This window comes from Myotis davidii, unplaced genomic scaffold (assembly GCF_000327345.1).
Source record: "Myotis davidii unplaced genomic scaffold, ASM32734v1 scaffold115, whole genome shotgun sequence".
Taxonomy (NCBI): domain Eukaryota; kingdom Metazoa; phylum Chordata; class Mammalia; order Chiroptera; family Vespertilionidae; genus Myotis; species Myotis davidii.
The window spans coordinates 4,345,130-4,352,875 of record NW_006291010.1 but is presented as its reverse complement, the minus strand read 5'-3'; the positions used below and the strand labels follow the sequence as shown (position 1 = coordinate 4,352,875).

Here is a 7,746-nt window from a genome sequence, read left to right as displayed (position 1 = left end):
TAAATTATGTAAATAGCATAATGTTGAAGTCCAAACCTGCATGAGAGTTGCCTTCAGTTAACATTTGTCAAAATAAACATTTTTTTTCATTTCGATTCCAAACCAAGATAGAGAATTTTCCTTGACTTTTTATCTTGTTGACTAGTCTATTCATTTACTAAAGTTAAAACTCATTAAAAATTTCACTTCAAATAAAGAACTCATTTTCAATTCTCACATAACATGGAACCAAGGACTTCTCTCGTATTGTATTGTTCATACAATGCAACTTTCTTATTTTAGAAGTTACAAAATTCCCTCAAGACTTTTGCAGTTCTAGAATTAATTTATTCCTCTAGATTTTAGCCATTTTTATTATTTACGTTGTTAACGTAAAAAAACATTCAAACCTGTAAAAAAGTTTTGTGAGTTTACTTGAGCCAAACTGTTGACAATTGCCAGGAAGCAGAATCTCAGTGTATTGAGATAGTGCTCTGGAGAATGGCATTTTTCCACCTTGTTTTATATATTACAATCAAAGGAGAAAAGGTAAGTGAAATTTATTGGTGCTAGGTCAGGGAGGCGGGAGAAAGCAAAGTGGGCAGGAGTGGGGGAGGGACCTCTGGGATTGGAAAAAAAGTATAATGATAGACACATGCTTCCTTTACACAGGTGGGTATAGGATAATTAACAGTCAACAAGTAACATGATAACAATAACAATGAGGGAATTGTGGTCTCTGCCAGGGTACCAGGGCTGTGCCTTGAGGGGTCTGGGAAAAGGGAAGTTACAAGTTATCCTGACGTTTCAGGGGTATATTTTTTTAGATGCAAAAAGACAATAGGCTCAGTAAAGACTGAAGTTAATCTTTGTCAGGGAAGATACTGGCCTAGGACATGACTACTCACTATAAACTTCTTTTTACTTAAAAGTTTTAATTTCAGACCATTCTTTATGGTTACTTTAGGTCTCTTGAGTTTGCAAGGCCACCATGCAGGCCTTTCCTGAGTTAGTCAGGTTATCATGCGGCCCCTTTTTTCCCACAATGTCTGGGTGTGTGTTTTTGTTGATTTTATTTGATCTTTAATTTCCTGAGGTCTTTTATTTTTATGGCATTTATTTTATTCGTTTTTAAATTGGGGAATTTTCAGGATAATTAATAACTAAATATAGATAAAAATTGGATTCTATGTCACTTTTGCATTCATAAAAAAAACACAATAAAATTTATTTGTTTATCAGTGATGCTCAGGGTTCTATGCAAGGCTGTGCCATTACCAGCTTGCCTACTGTTTATTTGTTTTGGTTTGTTGTTTTTTTAAATAAACAGTCCATGGAAACTTGCAGATATGTGTGGGAAACACATATCTTATTGCAGTACCGGAATAAAATGACAATTTGGAATCATGGCTAATCAACTAGGAGGCAATACAAGCTCACATCAAATGTGAGCAGTGCTGGTCTTAAGGATTGGTTTGTTGGTTATTAAAAGCAATGAAACAAAAGTGGAGAATAACAACAACAACAACGTTCTCACCCAAATCATATGGTAAAGAGTTTAGGAAAAACTATAAAAGATTTCTGAAACTTCAGGTCTCTCTATTTCAGTCTAGAAGTGTCCCCTGGAACCTAACAACTCTCATGAATCTGACCTTTCTCTACCTCTTCATTTCTCTGAAACATACACTTGTTTTCTATCTCATGTCATTTCCTCCGGGTTCTGCTGTGTGTTAATGACTTTTAATAAGATGGAAAAATGCATGCTATTGTGTTTGGGTAGCAAATGATTTACCCAGGAAATATAATGCCTAAACCTAATTAAATTGCTTGTCTCCACAAAGCCCTCAAGGGGCAATGTTAATGGTGAGATTTTCAGACATTGTGTCAGCCTCATGGGGATCTATTTTTCATTGTGAGGGAATTTGGCATTCTTCAAATTTTACTACCACTGAATGGAAGATCACGGTGTGCTTTTATACTGTAGTGTAAGAACCCAGTTGATTTATAATATAATATCCTATGAAAGTTAAGAAAAGTTTACATTAAGCAAAAAAATTTAAAAGTTTTTAATTTGGGAAAATACTGATGGTAGTGTGAATTACAGGACAGTGAGGATGAAATAGTTAAAAATAAAACTCTGAGTGGACAGGGTTTTGTTGCTACTGTATTTAATACTTATATTTTATTAAAACTGCCTTGCCACTAAAACAAAGCCCTTGATTTAGGAAATACCTTTTCACTTCTTTTTGTATTTTTAAATTATTGATTACGTATTTTTGAATATATGATATATTTGCATGGTTCAAAATCAAAACAAAATTACCCTGTTCTGTATTCTGGCATTCTAACTAAGGAGGAAAAAAGATTAACCCAATACTTTAGGGAGTACATTAGGGGAAATGGAACCTTCTCAAATATAGAAATATCCAGAATAACAGAAACAAAATTAATGAAAGTTCTGCCTTAAATGCTTAACATTGAACAATGCCATACTAAATGCCTGAAAAGTTTTGTAGAATTTAGGAAAATGTCTTGCTTTGCAAGCACCAAGATATTCAGCTTATACCTGCACAAGAGGAAACAATATAAAATTATTACTAAAACCTGGACTTCCCACGAAGAGAAGTCTCCAACAGGTAGATACACTTGGGCTATTTCATAAGAGAGAGAGTTCTGTCTTCCTCCTCTGGTTAAAGATTTTCACCAGTTTCTCACTGAGAAGGAACTAGAAATTTCTATCAATACATCACTGAACAATGTATATGTATATGTGTATGTATAGAAAATAAATACATAAAAAGTTGGGAGGAAAGAATCCATTTGTCAAAAAAGATGTGCAGACTTATGGATCCTACCTGACTATTTCAAGCCCAAAATAGGATTTTCAGTTAAGCAGCACCCTTTCCAGAAGGTTCTCTACTAAGACAAATTTCTTACTGTATGTACCACATCTTACAAGGTATAAGCCTACATTATTTGCATCATTATGGCAATGCTTATAAAATTGTATTAAAACAAAAAGTATCAAAAAGGAGACATATGTAAGACTTTAAACAATAAAGAATTTTTAGGACTTGTATGCATGCATATAAGCATAACCAATGGACATAAGACACTGGGGGGTAGGGGAGGCCAGGGGATTGTCAAGGGCAGGGGGGCGGGGGGGAAAGGAGACATATGTAATACTCCTTGTAATACTTTAAGCAATTAAAAAAAATCTCAAATGTCAAAAAAAAGAATTTTTAAAAAGTATCTATAAATAGCGATCACAGAATCATAAAACGTTAGAGTTGGAAAGAACCTAAGAACGACAGCTACTTCAACACTAATTATTGGACAGATGCGGTAATATACTTTTTAAAATATATATATATATTTTATTGATTTTCCACAGAGAAGAAGGGAGAGGGATAGAGAGCTAGAAACATTGATGAGAGAGAAACATCGACCAGCTGCCTCCTGCACGCCCCCCAGTGAGGATGTGTCCACAACCAAGGTACATGCCCTTGACCGGAATCGAACTTGGGACCCTTGAGTCCGCAGGCTGATGCTCTATCCACAGAGCCAAACCGGTTCGGCTGTAATATACTTTTAATATATTGATTTCTTTGATACTGACAACAACACAATAGGATAGGTACTATTATCATTCCATTAATTACATCAAGATGGAAATTAAGGCTCAGAAAGTTTAAGTGAGTTATTCCAGGTCACATAGCTTAATAATTTTTGAATTGGGGTTTAAAACCAACTCCAGAGTCTGTGTTCTTAACCACTAGAAGTCTAAGGATCATTCCCAAGTAAGTTGGCATAGACAGTATTACAATGGGAATAAAAATATTGGGTTGGAATCACATGCAAAATTTATGACCATTGAAAGAAATTCTTCATCCACATTTTTAGTTTTCAATTACTGACATGTGAGTGCACTTAAGAAAAAACAGATTTGGCTGGCCCTCTTGATTATTCTAAGCAATTATATACTTTCCTTTATCTAAAAAACAACCCACAAAAGTCCATTAACAACATAGAATAATGGGGCTCATATTTTTTTATAAGAGAACAAAGGCTGGAGCCTGCCACTCTTAATCCTAAAAATGTTTAAAACTTAAGACTATTTTCACTTAATACAAAATGACTTTATTAGAAATAATTGAAGTAATTACTCCCAAATTGATCTATGCTTCCCACTGCTTCAGATTTCTATTTTCTTTCTTTGGAGATTTCAATGTTTCAATTGTAAAGTGCTTTGAGACTTTTGTAAAAAGATGCTTTTAAAAATACATACTGTCAAAGTGTTACCAGTTTCTGTAAAACTCAGTTATATCAGACACTGTACATATTAAAATTTTGAAGTGACTCATCTTAGATTTTCTATGTTGCTTATGTGACCTACACCACAGATATAAATGGTTTTAAACTAGAGAACAAGAGAGTGTCATTCTTTTAGTAAGATGACCTCAGATGAATACATGAATTAAATTATCTGGTTTTTTATTTTTTACTAACTTGAAGAAAAGCTCTCTCTCTCCACTTGACATTCATAACATGCATGGTGCACTGGGAGACTAAATGATGTTAAAGTATCAAAAAAATGGTTTTAACCACTGCCATACCTTGAATTCTTGAAACATTAAAAAAAAACACGTGAAAATGAAAACCATTTTCTTAATTAAATAAGTGTAAGAGTTTGTTTCTAAATATGATTGTTAATTATTTTTCAAGTGTTACATTAAAATACTTAGTAAATTTCAACTAGCCTCTTTTGTTAAATATGAGATGCTTTGCAATATTCAAGGAAGAAATTATTCTTTTGTCATTTACAATGTGTATATAAACATGTAATTTTCTTATATTCATCTTTATGTATAAAACACAGGAGCATATGTGCCTCCCAATTTCTTATTTTCCTACAAATATCTATTTCATTCATTCATCCATATTAATAGAATTTTTAGCAGGGCATGTGGGCACTCTGAATAAAGACTACAATTCCCAGTCTACTTTGCAAATTAGTTATGGCACTGTGACTATGTTTGGTTAATGTCATGAGGTAAGAATGTAAAGAGAGTTAGCTTGTGACAGCTTTTGGACTAAATTGCACCCCCCCCCCCACACACACACACACACACAATTCATAAAGTGAGGCTCTAACTCCCAATTCCATTATGTTTGGAGATAGGACATCTAAGGAGTTAATGAAGGTTAAATGATATCTTAACAGTGAAACTCTAATTCCATAGGAGTATAAGAAGAGGTCCTTATAAGAAGAAGAAGAAACACAGAGTGTGTGTGCACAGAGGAAAGGCCATGTGAGAAGGTGGAGAGAGAAGAAATTCAAGGAGAAAGGCCTCCAGAGAAAGCAAACCTGCCAATGTCCACCTTAATCTTGGACATCTAGCTTCCTGGATTGTGAGAAAACTAATTTCTGATGTCAAAGCCACCAAATCTGTGGTATTTTGTTATGGCAACCCTAACTAACAGAATTTTACAATAAAAATGAATATGAATTAAAATGAATATGATTAATGAATATGATTAATGCTGGCTATTATGATTAGTTTTATACAAGCAGTCCATATATTTATTGAGTACAAAATATGCAAAGCCCTACTATAGAAGTTTTGAAGAATCAAAGGTCAAAAACATGGTCCATGACCTCAAAGTTTGTAATCTACCATTACTATGGTCTAAAGTGTGTTCCATCAAAATTCCTGTGCTGAAGCCTCTTTTGGAAATAATTATGTTTATATAAGGTCATAAAGGTGGGACCTTCATAATTGGACTAGTATTCTTATAAGAAGAGAAAGCACAGAGACCTTCCCGACTATGCAGCTCCAGAGCAGCTATGAACTTGGAGTGGGTGTCCAATAGTAGAAGTTGAGCCTATGCCAAAAGTACTGCCTGGGTGGGTTTGCTTTCCTGCCTTTTCCCTGGCTGGTCTACATCTTCTGGTTTTTCCGAGGAGCCTTCCTTGTCCCAGCATACACAGAGCAGAGTCAAACCAAAGGCTATGTCCGGCACTTAGCTATGGACTTTCTCTTCTGGGTGACTGTACTCCACACCTGGATCACCATCTTCCAGAACTACCAGTCCCATTGGAGCATCTTTGGGGACTACTTCTCCCTCACCATACCTCTGTGTACCCATGACAACTTCGTCTACACAGGCCTGGGACCTTCTCATTCTCCCACAACAGGGATAGGGGGTAGTGAATGGTAAAGGGGGCCAAATACATGACAACAGAAGATCATTTGACTTTGGGTGGTGTTCATACAATGTAATACAAAGGTTATGTTTATAGAAATATGCACTCAAACCTATATAACCTTCTTAAACAATGTCACACAATTTTTAAAAAGTCCTTCTTTTAAGTTACTATAGTTGATTTTGTCTAAATTTAATACATATGTGATGTAATATTTTTACCCATGTTGTAAAAACAAAGTAATATTTTATTTAGTCAAATGATAAATGCTGTTATTAGTTGCTACTAGTTCATTAGAATAATATTACTACTTATGCGTGGCTCTGAGGACTGATATGTATATGTTACATATAATAGAAAACACCTCTTGCATTTGGCAATCATTTGTAACTAGAAGCCCAGTGCATGGATTCATGCACTGGTGGGGTCCCTCGGCCTGGCCTGTAGGGGCTGAAATCAGCTCTCCAACATCCCCTGAGGGGTCCTAGATTGCGAGACAGCGGTTCTCTGGTGACACACCCCAGAATTGGGCTCCCTCCTCTCTAGTGCCGGGTGTGTCACCTGAGAACCACAACTGCCAAGTCACCACAGCTTGGCAGAGCATCTTCCCCCTGGTGGTCATTGCACATCATGGTTACCGGTCGGATAGTCAAATGGTCGGAAGGTCGCTTAGGCTTTTATATATATACTAGAGGCCTGGTGCACGAATTCGTGCACAGGTGGGGTCCCTTGGGATGGCCTGAAGAGGTCGGGCCCCAGCTCGTGCCCCAAGCCTCGCAGCCCCAGCTCATACCCCCAGCCTTGCAGCCCTGCAGCCCCGCCTGGCACCCCGCCTTGGCCTGGCACCGCCCCCTCACCTGCTCCACCATCCCGCCTGTGGGGCAATCAGTCAGGGCCGGGCCCCCCACCTGGCTCCCTCAGCACCCGGGAGTGGGGGTTGGCAGCCCCGCCCCCTGCTGCCGCCACTGCGGTCACTGTCTATGGGGTGATCGGCAAGGCAGTTGGGCCCCCACTTGCACTTGCCTTGGGTTCCACCATCCTGCCATGGTCCCACTCTCATCAGGGCCAGCAGTGTCTCCACTGCCGCCTGCTGCCAGTGCCACATTGCTGACACTCTCCTTGTTCCATGCCACGCCCTGGTGGTCAGCGCATGTCATAGCGAGCAGTTGAACTCCTGGTCTCCCGGTCGAACTCCCAGTTGAATGACTGCTCGAGAGGACAATTTGCACATTAGGCTTTTATTATATAGAATATATATATATATATATGCTTAATATTTTCTTCATGAATGCATATTCTTAACACCAAGTTTTTCCTCATATCTGGCTTTCACACTGATGACTGATATGTACTGGAGTATATTTTTGCCACCTGCTATTGGTTCCAATGGGCCAGAGCAAGAACATGATATGTATTGAGTTTCATGTTTAATAGTTCTTATATTTCTGAGCCAAAATGGGAATTTTTTTAGATAATTTAAGTTGCCAAACTACCTGACAAAGCTTGGAAATATCACAATCACCAAGAGTGACTCCTTTCACTTGATTATTCCATTGGCT

The 7,746-nt window shown here is 37.4% G+C and overlaps 1 pseudogene; it reads left to right on the top strand.

Annotated features, from left to right (window-relative positions):
• Positions 1 to 5,827: 5,827 nt before the first annotated feature.
• On the top strand, positions 5,828 to 6,201 carry LOC102757142 (annotated as a pseudogene).
• Positions 6,202 to 7,746: the final 1,545 nt, after the last annotated feature.